We start from the raw sequence: 13,808 nt of genomic DNA, 5'->3' as shown, positions 1-13,808 counted from the left end.
GGTTCCAACATCTGGCGTGTTAAGCCAATGTTACTCAGGCACAAATGGTTTTTGGTGAGTATTATTTAATAAAACATTGCCATGGACATTGAAATTTCAAAAGGCAAGGAAGAAAAAGGCCAAATCTGTCCCCAAGCACACTCTGTGTAAGGGTGGGGCATCAGATTGCTGGGCAGAGACTCCCCACCTGTCCACACTGCTGTCAAGTGGGCAGAGGGAGCTGTGTTGACCCCCCACTCTGCCCCAGGAAAGGGGATGTGCCCAGGAAGTACCAGAAGCCGTGCCTGAACAGTTTCTGCCAGCTCTTGATCATGTCTAGTGATCCAGATAAAGCCAGGTTCTTTATCTCTGGAACCCCCTGCTTATGAAGCTTTCAGAAAACGAGTCATATTTCAGCTGCTACATGCTGCTGTTCCCTGGCCGCCTCTGCTCGCTTCTTGGCAGCACCTAGATATCTGTGCAAAGAAGACCTCATGTTTGTCTTGGCATCATGCAGGGCTTCCCAGGACTTGAGTGGAGGCCAGACCCTCTCTTCAGCTCCAGAGGCTAACTTGGGAGCCCTGGCCTTGCAGGTGGATCCCAGGGAGGTGAGTTCCCAAAGTGTCTTCATAGGTAGCTCAAAACCAGGACCTTGCTCCTTGAGAGAAGGCACTCAGATCTTGGGTAGCCATTCTGCAGCCTCTCCGGGCAAGGCTTTGGGCCTTAGTCACCCTCCCTTCTTTCCAAATTTGTCCACTGGTGTCAGTATGAGGTGCCTGTGATGTGACTACATGGCCACGGGCCTCACAGGATTTAGTCCAGTGGGAATGAGGCAGCAGTGATAATGCTCACTGGCACCCGCCCCTTCCTGCTAGCTTCCTGAAAACACTGCTGCGAGGACGCGGGAGGAGTTACCTGGTATAAAGTTAACGTGCAGACCCGAGGAATTTACAGTTCATGAGAGCATGTGTAGACCAGGGAAGAGGAAGGAGGTTCATCATCTAAAAGCTGCTTTTGGGGTCAGCATACAGATATGTGGAAGCAAGCCAAGATGAACACCTAGTCCAGCAGCCGTGGGAGTGGGCTCCCTCAGTCCCTGCAACAGGGGGTGCATAGCATGGGCTGCCCAGGCAGTGCTGGCTATTGAGGGGCTTTGGGCCCTCAGAGTGGGATGGGGGGAGCCAGGCTGTGTGGTTGTTTGTTTGGCACCTTGACCAGGCAAACTTCCTGTGGCATGGGGAGTGGGAACTCAGGTCTGGGAGCCTGGCTTTTCCCTGGGATCTCAAAACCACCTCTCAGTGTCTCTGGGTCTCAGTTTCCCCTCTCTGCAGGATGGCCCCAGGGCCCTTGGAATGTGACCATAGTGAGTGGGTGCGTACGTAGCTTACCCATTCTCACTTGGTCAGCTATTTCGAGGCCCTGACAACAAAGCCCATTGTCCCCTCCCAAGGGAGGCTCTATGGGACTCAGATCCAGGAGACAGAGCCTTGCACAAGTAGCCAGTGAGGAAATGGAATAAACTCTGGGAGTCATGGCTATGAGATGGGGAGAGGTGCACAGCCCTTGGGAGCAGAGGTGACTTTGGGAAGGTGTTTCAGTTTTTCCAGGTGCTGTAACAAAATAGCATGGGCTGGGGGCTTACACATCTCCAGTAATGATTGCTCACAGTTCCAGAGGCTGCAAAACCAAGAGCAGGGCGCTCGAATGACCTGGGTGAGGACTGCTGCAATTCACAGAGCCTCTGTCTGTTCCTCTCTAGGCAGAAGGGGTGCTCTGGAGCCTCTTCTACAAGGGCACTGATCCCATTCCTGAGGGTGCACCCCCATGACCTAAGCACCTCTTCCTAATGCCATCACTTGGAGCTAGCATAGGAATTTGTGGAAGGCACAAACATTCAGAGCATAGCACATGTCTGTCGGGTATGTTTAATATGCGGAAATCACACTGGTGGGAGTTTGGCCTGGTTGGATTTCACCTTGTTCTCTACCAGGTCTTTTTAGTTAATCCTGAGCCACCCACGACCTTCCACCATGCTTTCAAGGGCCCCTTGGCATGGCCCAGCACCCCTCTGACAACTTTCCCAGCCAAGGACTGCTGCTACCATTTACTTGCTGCCCACTCTCAGGCTGTGTTGCAAGCTCTGTGTGTGCACCTGCTTACCTGGGCTGTGTGTGTGCGCACCTGCTTACCCAGGCAACTTCAGTTTTTAGAACAGTTTCCTTTCCAATTTTTTTTATTTGTTCCTTTTAGTTATATATGACAAGAACATTTTGATTGACAGAAAAATTAAGATTTTTGATTTACAGAAAAATTAAGAATTCAGAGAATTCCCTGTATCTAGTATCCCCTAGTAACACTTTGTGTTAGTATGACATGTTTGATATAATTAACTGGTATTGATACATTATTATTAACTAAGATGAATACTTTATTCAGAGTCTCTTAATCCATTTGTAATGTCTTTTTTCTCTGTTAGGATCCCATCTAAGATACCATGTGACATTTACTCCCCATATCTCCTTGGGGTCCTCTTGGCTGTGACAGTTTTACAGACGTTGTTTCTGGTGACCTTGGCAATTTGGAGGTGTGTTCCTCTTTGGAGATTTACCTGCTGTTTTTCTCATGATTACCAGTGGTTGTGGGTTTGGGAAAAAGAGGTAAAATTTTATTCTCAACACATCATGTCAAGGGGACATGCTGTCAGTGTGACTTGCCACTAATGATGGTGGCCTCGAGCCCCTGATGAGGTCTGGTTTGACAGGCTTTTCCTATGTCAAGTTCCTGTTTCCCAGTTTCTACCTGCATTTTTAGAAAGAGGTCAGTGTGCATTGCCTCCACCTAAGGGGTTGGGAGTTGACACTCTCTCCTTGGAGGCAGATTTCTCTATCTAAGTTATTTAGAATTCTTTAGCCTGGCTGGTGTTTCAGCCAGCTTTTGCATTGCTATGACCAGAATACCTCATAAGAACAGCTTAGAGGAGGAAAAATTTATTTTGGCTTACAGAATCAGAGGTTCAGTACATAGACAGCCAACTCCATTGCTCTGGGCCCAAAGTGAGGCAGCACATCATGGGGAAAGGATGTGGTAGAGGAGCTTTTCTTAGCTCATAGGGGCCAGGAAGTGGAGCAGGAAGGGGAAGGGCTGCAGGGAAGATGAGCTCTTCCAGGGCATGCTCACAATGACACTCCTTCTCCAGCCACCAGCTTATAGTTATCACCCCGTCAGTCCATTCAAACTAGGATGGGCTGATTCGGCTACAACTCCCATAGTCCAGTCACTTCACCTCTGAACATTCCTGCATTACCAGGAGCTTTTGGGGAACACCTTATATCCTAACCATGATGAGGAGTTTGTCTCTTCTCCCTCATTTATTATATCAGATGGACTTGTGGACATTTATTTTAGGTTTGGGATTTTAATCCATTACTACTTTATTCTGTGGCCGTAGCACTGGGGTCTTTCAGTTGAATCCTGGGTCCCTTTGATGTCATTGTGGGTTTATATGTGAGTTTTTCTTAATTAATTGATTTTAATTAGGTATATATGATAGCAGAATGTGTTTTGATTCATTGTACACAATTGCAGCACAACTTTACATTTCTAGGGTTGTACATAATGTAGAGTCACACCATATGTGCAATCATACATGTATCTAGGGCATCTCATTCCATCATCTTTCCTGTTCCCATGCACCCTCAATATCTTCCTTCCCCTTTGCCCAAAGTTCCTCCATTTTTCCCCATGTCTCCCCCCTCTCTGTTATGGATCAGCATCCACTTATCAGAGAGAACATTCGGCCTTTGTTTTTGTTTTGAGCATTGTCCTACTTCTGGCATTGCAAGATGCTCTGGGCTCATCCTGTATATTTCCTGTCCCAGTCATAGAGTCAGCCATTTTTCCAGGGGTCCCTGGCTGTTTTCATGCAGCCTGGTGTTTGGAAAGTGGGTCTTGCTACTTGGGTATTACCAATGGATGTCTGTCAGCCAGAAGAGCCAGGAGATGTGTGTAAATTGCATGTGTGCGTGTGAATGCATCTGTGGGACCATCTGTGTCACATTCACTTGAGTTCACACCGGAGTCCTTGACTTGCTCAGGCCCAGCCCCACATGGGCCATTCCGGTTCCTCCTTTTTCTATAGGCCCAACCCAGCAGCACGAAGCCTGGCTTCCACTGTGTTTACTTGGTTGAAAGTGTGTAGCCATGTTCCAAGTGGTAACCCCAGTTGAGGGCTTTTAAATTTTTATTTGAAATGTAGGTCCATAGGAAGTTGCAAAGGTGGTTCAGAGACGTCTCTTGAATCTGTCACCTCATGCCCCTGATGGTTACCTTTTACATGACTACATGCTTTTTGACTTAGGAGGGGGCTCATGTGCCAATAAACCTATCGTAAGTTGAAAATACAGTGAGTCAGAAAATGAATTTAAGACACTTCATCTACTGATAGCCCCCGCTCAGCCCCGCCTGCCTCAACATGCTCAGGACACTTGCACTGGCCTGCAGTCTAGCAGAGTGATCTCCACAAGGCTTGCTCGATAATAAAGTGTTGGATAGCTCATGAAATTTCACTGAATACTGTACTGAAAGTGGAAAGCAGACTGGGTAAAGTTATAATATCCCCAGATTCTTAAGCCTTATGATGAAAACTTGGGGACTGCACAGGGCATGGCAGCAGAACATGAGTTTAGTCTTGGCAGCATGTGTGTCCTGTGCCTGTCCCCCATCCCCTGCCTGCATCCTCTCCAGTCACTCTCACTCTCCCTCAGCACTTGACTTTGGCAGCTTCTGATCTGCTTTCTACTTTTGCAGCCCTGTCATTTTAAGAATGTTACATAAATGGAATCAGAACATCCTCTTTAAAAATTGGCTCTTCTCATACAGTGTGATAACCTCCTGAGCCGCCCAAGTTTTTGTGTGTTCATCATGTGTTCCTTTGTCACTGCTGAGTAGTATTTCATGGTAGGATGCACCATGGCCTTTTAGCTTTTGTTGCCTCCATGTTTTGCTATTATAGATAGAGCCATGGTGATGGGGGGAAGGGAGTGAACAGGGTGACACTGGTCACAGGCTTACTTTCTGAGCTCTTGCTAGAATCCAGATCATCAGTGGCTACTGGGCACTGGGGGAGAAGGCTCCTGGGAATGCTAGAGTGGTCTTCCACCCCTCACCTTGCCTTTGCCTTGGCTTGTCAGAGCTCAGTAAATCCTTACTGGGTTGTGGGACTAAGGGTCCTGGTTCCTCTCAAGACAGAAAGCCCTGGGGGCTGGAGGCTGTAGGAAGGCAGCTGTTCCTCTGGCACTGGGGTGTGACTTTCCATCATTGCTGTGGTACCTCTAGACCCCATAGCTGGAGACCTCACATATTTATCAGAGAGCTGTGTGGCCTGGGCAGGCATGGCTGGTTCCTGGACTCTGGTAGGACCTGCATGACATGATCAGGGATTTCGACTTAGCTTCCTGCTGGGCACTCACCTTGGGCTCTGCGGATCCTGCTTCTGAACTCACTAGGGTCACTGGCATAATCTAGTCTCTGCAGTCCCAAATCCTGGTCCTGGAGGCTACCGGAATGTGCCCTTCTGTTTCCCACCTGTCCTTGTAGCCCATAGAGGGTGGTGAAGACCCTCCCAGCCTTCAGACCTCTCCAGTTCTCTTCTTTTCATAGCCCCGTCTTCACTGGAGAAAGCACTGTTTTTCAGAGCTCCTGGGATTATATTGGCCTGCCTGGATGTCCAGAATAACTTCCCTACTTGAATGTCTGTAACTATAGTTGTATCTGAAAATTCCCTGTGTCTTGCCAGGTAACCATGGGCATAGGTGTGAGAGAACAGGATATAGGCATCTTTGAATGAATGTCATTTGAGTGAATGTCATTGTCAATGACACCAGGGGTCAGGGATGGGAGATATATAAAAGTCATATTTTGAAAACTCAGATGCCTGCCTCAGCTGGGGGAGTGGGCCTGCCCAGGTAGGGCGGGTTGGAGTGTATGACCCATTTGGGGAGGAGAGGGTCATGTGGTTGTCCTGAGGGATCTTATTTTCTCAGAAAGCTAGCAGTCTGGATGCATATATGGAGTGTTCCAAACAGCTGTGTGACTGCAGCTGTTCTTGGAGGCCAGATCTGGCCTGTGGCTCTGTGTTTCCTCTGCTCTGATTTGTGGCCTCTAGTTTACGTTATCAGAGTTACTTTGGTTCTGGTGGCTGTTCAGATCCCCTCTCAGGTTGGGAGTTGGTCAGAAAGAGGACCTGCTTTTGATGGTACTAGGGTGGCTCAATCTCTGTCCCCTGTGGAGTCTGAGCTCTTTATTGTCCCAGTGGGGTCTTTTACGACTCTGGAAGCTCGTGTCTGGCTTCCTAGGGAGTTTCTGTCTTTGACATTCACACCTCAGGCTCCCATTGCAGGAAATTTCCATTTTCTCCTCTACTTAGTAGATGAGAAGCTTTTGGTCCAAGTTGACCTCCTCAACTCACGCTGAGTTCATGGGCGTCTCTGAGTTAGCAGGAAGGTAGATATTGATTGCTTGACACTGACTGATTATTTATACTGACTGTCCCTGCAAGGCATGTTGCGATGAATCGATACCAATCGCCACGCAGCCCCTGGGCTGGGGATGCAAGGATTTGTCTTGCCAGCCAGCATGATGAAGCTGTTCATCAGGCTGCTCTGGGAGGGTGTGTTGTGCTTTGACGTGTGGTGTCTCATATAGGTGATGTCCAACTCCCAAGGACTCTGACCTGGGCACATCAGACCCCAGCCTGGCTTGCTTGTGATTGGGGAGTACCCCCTCTCCAAGATTCCCTGAGGTGGTTGCCATGGACCTCAGGTTTCTTTAAGAGGCTGGTCTTTCCCTTGCCTTGCTGGGGAGGCATCCTCGCCCTGTGCACCTCCAACAACCCGCCTCCCTGAGGGGAGACCATAGCACAACCCGCCTCCTGAGGGGAGAGCATAGCACACCAACCACCAACAGGACCTGGATGTAGCCTACTGAGGAGCCCAGTTGATGGCTCTCAGTGTCTGCATCCCCTCTGAGGGGCCTGTTTGTGTGCTTGACATTTAAGTATTCGGTGCTTGGAATGTGCAATTTTATTTTGAGACCTTTATTAAGCGGCTCTGGTCTAAGGAGTTAATTGTTACTGATAGCTAAGAGTATAATTACCTTGGTAAAATATCATGACTATTTTAAGCAATTGAAAATTGGCTTCTAGAACTGGGTGAACACAAACCATTTTCTTATTTGAAATGAGCTATTTCCAGTGTGCCCTAATATTCTACAACATGGTTGCAGAATCTTATTTATAGAATGTAAGCAGTAAAAGCTAACTTTTAGCAAGAAATATGTTTAATGAAATGAAGTCTCCCTCCTTTTCTCTACTGGGCCCCACCCCCTTGTTCAGGTGGAGTGGTTCTAGGGACACTTCTCCTGGAGAATGCTGCCAAGTGTTTTCCCCTGGGCCCCTGGTATCAGGCACCTCTTGCTAATAGGGTGGCTGTAGAGCATATCACTCTGGTCATGGTGCACTGTGCCCCATGACCCCTGTGTGTGGGGCCTGGGGTACCTGGAGTTTCACGGGAACTGGGCTGTGCATCCTGGGGAGTATCTGCTCTACACTGGCTGCCCTGTCGTGCAAGCCCGTTAGCCTGAGTCAGCTTCTCTGGAGGTGAGAGCGGTCATCCTGACCCTTCCCTTCTCTTTGTCCTTCCTGCTTGCTGGGAGGCTTGGAACACTTATTTCTGTAAAATATCCTCAGTAAGCTAGAGAACTGCTCTCAAGCATCAGTGATTATCCTATGGTGTCAAGACCGCTGCTCTGGAAGGGTCACATGGGCCGCAGTGCTGTGCCCTGCAGCTCTATCCTGAGCAGAGGAGCCTTGACCCAGAGGCCAGGGAGAGACCTGGGCAGGGTGGTGCTTCTTCTGCAGTGCACATCATGACTGGTGTCAAATCTTTAAGGAGGGCTGAGGCACAGATAAGACTGGTCAGCAGAGGCAGCCGCTGAGTAAGTAAGTAAGCAAGCAAGCAAGCAAGGCAGCCGCCAAGTGGGAAACAGCTAAATGTGGGGTGAAGGCTGCCAGGCGAACTTGAGAACACCCAGGCGGGAAGTGCAAGGGGTCCTCTCCAGGGAGTTCAAGATGGGCTTTCCTTCGTGGAGTCCAGAACATTGTTCTGCCAGAGGCAGGTGGTGCAGACATGCTTATGGTCATTGCTGCGTTGTGCACCTTCCTGGTAGACGCCAGGGTGGGTTTTGGGCCTCCTTTTTCCATAAGATGCGGAAAATGTCCTTTCAGATCTCTGGGATTCTCCCAAGCTGTGGCTGTGTGAGATCCCATGATTCTTTTCCAACTTGCAGGAATGCAACTGGTCTCTCCTTGTGTGTGGAGAAGTCAAGGTGTGGCTAGGGTGGAAAGGGGAAGCTTCCTGGCCCTGTGGGAGCTGGACACCACAGACCATTCTGGGCTGTAGGAGCCCTGAATGTCTTTGAAGTGCTGTCCTAAGAGGAATGTGGGTTGGGAACCCTATCCTGTGGCCTGTGTTGCAGGCAAAGGCAGAAGTGCTGTGGATTGTGTGGGCTGCAGAGCCTGGCTGGCACCTTGCTCAACTGTCCTTTGCACAGTGGGGTTTAGGTGGCACATACTGCTGCAGTGTTTTTGAATGAATTATCTTCTCTCTCCTCTGAAATAATGTAGTGAAGTCACCTCTTACATGTGTTTGTGCTCCTGTAAGATAAGTGAGTAAAGGGGATGTGGAGGAGGATTGCATTCTATTTATATCATCTGTTTTATATTTACTCAACATTGGGAGCTTACACTTGGAGCCCACCCCCTCGAGGTCCACCTTAGCCTGCACTTTTCCTGGCATGGATGCCGTCACCATCCTCAGGAGATATTGCGATAGTTGGCTTCATGTGATCTACACCAGTGGTTGCTGAGCCTGGACTTGGGCAGTGGGAGTGGCATGGGGATGGATACAGACCCTCTCCCCACCCTCCCTCATGCCCTTTGTTTTGTGACATGTGCTTGTGAAAAACATTCATATGTGCAGAGACAATATAAAACTGATTCTTGTCTGGCCAGTCCCCAGTGTAGGAAGCAGGAAACAGCTCTGCTGAAGAGCTTCACCATTCCCTCCAAGATACGGTATTTTCAGATTTACCGTGTATGTGTGTGTGTGTGTGTGTGTGTGTGTGTGTGTGTGTGTATGTATGTGTGTGTGTGTGTGTATGTGTCTCCACATCCCTGCTTAAATATTGTTCTGCTTTCCCCATGTATTTTATATCAAAAGAACTGTACTTCTTTGGTTTCTTTTTTTCTTTTTTTTTAAAGAGTGAGAGAGAGTGAGAGAGAGGGGGAGAGAGAGAGAGAGAGAATTTTAATATTTATTTTTTAGTATTTGGCGGACACAACATCTTTGTTTGTATGTGGAGCTGAGGATCGAACCCAGGCCGCGCGTATGCCGGGCGAGCGTGCTACCACTTGAGCCACATCCCCAGCCCCTTCTTTGGTTTCCTTTGTATCTTAACCTTATACTTTTGGCCTTTGTCCATGTTGATGCTATTCATCCATTTTCCCTGCTCCTGTGACAAGTAGGGTATATCCACTTAAACTTACCTCATTTGTGAGTTTAACAGTTTGAAGACCACCCTAATGGGGTCCAGCTTAGCCTATGTTTTTCCAGGGACCCCACCATGCTGCCAATGTATGCTCATCCATTCTCTTCTGTTTGGATGTTTGGTTTTTTCTAGATTTGCTGTTTCAAACAGTGCGGTAGAATCTTCTGGAACTTGATACATTTGTCTACATTCTGCCTCTACTCTGCAATGTGCTTTTTCTTCCAAACAGTCTTTGTGTTGAAGTCTCTGCATACACACTGCAGATATAGTATAGACCAAATGGCCAGTGGCCCTCAGAGGCCCTGGGCCCCTTTCTCCTCATCAGCCTCTACTCTCAGAGGAGACCCTTCCTGATTTTAGTCCAGCCAGTTATTAATTCATGCAAGTGGAGGCATTGGCCTGTGCTCCTTTGTATCTGGCTTTTGTTACTTAACGTTGCGTGTTGTTATGTGGACCTGAGTTCTTTATTATGTTGCTGATTTTTTCACACATTGATTCTACATGGTATCTGGGCTGTTTTCAGTTCAGGATGTTACAAGTAGTGCTGTGAATACTTTACATGCATATGGCATTTGGTGACCCCGGCATCACTAAGGTGGGTTCGTCTAGGTGGGGCACATGCTTGCTTTCAATGGGACCCTTGCCCCCTGTGTGCTGCAGCAGTGTGTGCACTTGCATGCAGGCTGAGAGTGGGGGGTTGTCTGGATATTCTTGGTGTGTGTGTGTGTGTGTGTGTGTGTGTGTGTGTGTGTGTGTGTGTGGCGTGCGCGTGCACGCGCACCAGCACTTGGGATCTTCTGCCTCTGATTTTCCTTTCTGAGTTACAGGAGTTCTCTATTCTAGAATGAACCTTTGGTTGGAGGCAGATACTGCGGGGATGTCCTTAGTCTATGGCTTGCTTTTTCACTTAGTTGTGTCTGTTGATGAGTAGACACACGTTTTTAATTTTAAAGTGGTCAAACATTTTCCTTTTTACCTTTGTGCTAGTAGGGTCTTCATAAGCATCTTTGCCTGCCAAGTCAGGAGGACCTTAAAGAGAGTTCATTGTTTCTTCCAAGCACTCTGAGGCTTCAGCTTCTGTGCTTTTATCTGATGGGCTTCTGTCTGGAATTGAGTTTTGAGTATGATGTGAAATAGGTGTCTGGCTCTGTGGTGTCCTTGGTGAGTTCTGCAGTCGACCTGGCTCTGCTGATGGAAGGAGCATCCCATTGCCTGGCCTTCAGCTGGGTGGCCGCTCTGGGTAGACCTATTCGTGGAGTCTGTCTTGTTGCTCTGGTTAGTTCATCTCTGCTGCTGCCACATTGTCATGACTTCTGCTTCAGGATAATTTTGATAGCTGCTAGTGAAATCCTCCAAATTTGTAGTTCCTTGGCTATTTTGGCCCACAAAATGTCCTGGTGGGTTATGATCAGAATTGTAATAAATTATAAATCATTTTAGGAAGAAATAACATCTTAACATTCTGTCTACTAAACCATGAGTGTTATGTATTCCCCCTTTACTGAGAAAGTTTTTAATTTCAGCAAGTTTTATGGGTTTTAGACTACAAGTCTTACACATTACTAGACTTTTCTTTTCCCTGAGTATTTTCTGCTTGTGATGTCTTTTTTTTTTTAAATTTACTTTTTAGTTGTATACCATACCTTTATTTTGTTTTATTTATTTTTATGTGGTGCTGAGGATCGAACCCAGGGCCTCACACGTGCTAGGTGAGCACTCTACTGCTGAGCCACAACCCCAGCCCTTGTGATATCTTTTAAAAGTGTCTTGTAGACTTTTCTCTTTGCTGGTTACAGTCAGGCCTGGTGCATGAATACTCCCCCAGAAACCCTGTTGTAGTGCTAGTTCTTGACCCATACCATCCTGTCCTCTGTGAATGATCTGGGTGTGCTGATTTTTGCAGTCCTGGTGCTCTGACTCTGCAGGACTCTGCCACTTGCAGGCATGGTGGGGCACCTTGTTTCACAGAGGTTTCAGAGGGCTTCAGAATTCATCTGTAGGTGTGCTGAGTGCTGTGTGCATGTTCCCTTTTGAGTTTGTGAAATCCTCCTCTTGTTGTTTTCTAAGTTTTTTTTTTTAAATATGAATCTGTACCCCATGGATTTGATATGGGTTTTGTTATTATTCAGTTCAAAATATTTTCTGATAATCTTCCTGGAAAGTCCAGCGTGCATGCAGGATATAGCAGGGCCCAGGCACGTCGTGTAGGCAGATTGGAAAGCTGGAAAGGAAGACCCCAAGCACATTCTCTCACTTGCTTATTAATTTTTCATTCCACAAGCTCTTCTCTAGTATCTGCTGAGCGTGGCAGTGCGGTTCAAGTCGGAGCTCTAAGTTCTGGGGCTCTTTTGGGGTGGGACCATGAGCAGCCCTATGGGGTGGGGACTCTCCTGTGAGGAGGGTTAGGTCTTCCACATGGCAGGAGGGGTGAGCAGCCCCTCTCACCCAAGGGATGCCTGGGAAGGAAAGGGAACAGCATGCTGAGTCTCTGAGGCTAGCCTGTGGCCTATGAGATTTTGTTTTTAGAACAGTCTTGGAGCCATGGGAAGTGGTGACAGTAGAGAGGTCCCACATGTCCCTCATGAACTTTCCCTGTGGCAGTACCTTGTTCTGTGACCATTGTGGAAGTGCCTGTGGCTGGCTCTCTGTCATTGTGCTGCCTGGGTAGGTTAGTGTGTCTCCACAGCCAGGGACATGCAGGTCTACCACACCACTTGGAGGCCTCCCATGTTGCCCCTGGGATCCACATGGCCCCTCACCCCACCATCTCAAATCTAGTTTCCATCTCTGGCGATTTGGGCATTTAAAGAATATTGTAAAAATGGAAGCATACAGAATGTGACTGTGTACATTGTAACCTTTTTTTTTTTTAATTAATGAACTTTACTTTTCAGAGCCCTCTTAGGTTGATAAAGTTGAGCAGAAAGTAGAGTTCCCGGGTACCCCACCCTCCTGTCTCCCCTGCCATAGTGATTGGTATACCAGTGTGGTGGTGTCATCAGTATCCCTGAGGGTCACTATTGGTCCTGTACCTTGAGGGACTAGCCAGGTGCATGATTGCAAGTGTCCACCCTTATGGGACTGTACAGGGCACTACTTCTGCCTTGAACTCCCTCAGGGCTCTGCCTGTTCATCCTTCCCTCCCCAACCTAGATGCCCCCAATAGCTGTTCATGCTTCTGCTGTCTCTATAGTTGTCCCCTTTCTAGAATGTCATTCCTAGAATCCATCAGCATAGCCTTGTTAGACGGGTATCTGACGTAGCAATATGTTTTTAAGACTCCTCCATGTTTTTTCATGTTTGATGGCTCATTTTTTCAAATCACCAAATCACCTCATTGTCTGAGTGAGCCACAGATTATGTTTTCATCTGCTACTAGACATCTTGGCTGCTTCTAAGCTCTAGCAGTTTTGAATGAAGCTGGGTTTGGGTGTGTGTTTTCGGTTCCCTTGGGTGAGCCTAGGGTCATGATTGTGGATTGTGTGGTAATACTGTGCTTGGGGCTCTGGGAACTATTCACACCAGCACACGAATACAGATTGCAGAATCACATCCTATCAACCCCATCTTGATTCTCTTCCTCACAGCTCTGGGAGTGGGGATGCTCCTGTGCTCTTCTCAGTCTCCTTCTTCATGCTGGGCATTCTGGGTCTCGGGGAGCAGGGAGTGTCCTGAAGGAGTGTGCAGATGCTTAGCAGCTGCTCGGACTTCAAAAATGGCCTCCTGGTGACCTCCAGGTTCCTGGTCTGTTCCAGAGTGCTGTGTTCCTGTGTTCCCTCTGGCAGTCACTCAGGTGTACGGGAGGGACCAGCACCCTGCCCCCTTCTTACCTCAGCAGATCAAGACTGAAGAGTAGCTCAGCGACTTGGCCAAGGCCGTGCAGTGGAAATGGATGCTGGATTCTTACTCTTTTTTCCCTCATCATGCTGTGTCCCCTGCCCCCAGTCTGAAACAGCCTCCACATGGTTTATTCTGTATGTTGATGTTTGCCTTACATGTAGCTGGTGAGAGAATATGTTCACTATGGCCATCTGTTTAAGTTTGGGAGCCGCCTTGTTTACCTCTTGGCCGGGGTTGGGCTGACTTGACTGAGCTGATGCTTGGTGCCACAGTAGCTGCCAATGTTGTAACCCTCATAGTACTGTCCCTGCTCTCCTCCTCCTCTTGGGAGCCAGGGTCCTCTCTGGGGTCCTGGGCCTGCTACTCTGGCGCAGGTGTGCTGAGCT

General features: G+C 48.1%; 1 protein-coding gene across 21 annotated transcripts in view; it reads left to right on the top strand.

Annotated features, from left to right (window-relative positions):
* The window catches only part of LOC144372348 (mitotic spindle assembly checkpoint protein MAD1-like), a 270,820-nt gene that overhangs the window by 141,417 nt on the left and 115,595 nt on the right, over positions 1–13,808 (top strand). The window lies entirely within an intron of this gene.

The sequence above is a fragment of the Ictidomys tridecemlineatus genome, assembly GCF_052094955.1.
Source record: "Ictidomys tridecemlineatus isolate mIctTri1 chromosome 12 unlocalized genomic scaffold, mIctTri1.hap1 SUPER_12_unloc_6, whole genome shotgun sequence".
Taxonomy (NCBI): domain Eukaryota; kingdom Metazoa; phylum Chordata; class Mammalia; order Rodentia; family Sciuridae; genus Ictidomys; species Ictidomys tridecemlineatus.
This window is presented reverse-complemented; position numbering and strand designations above follow the sequence as displayed.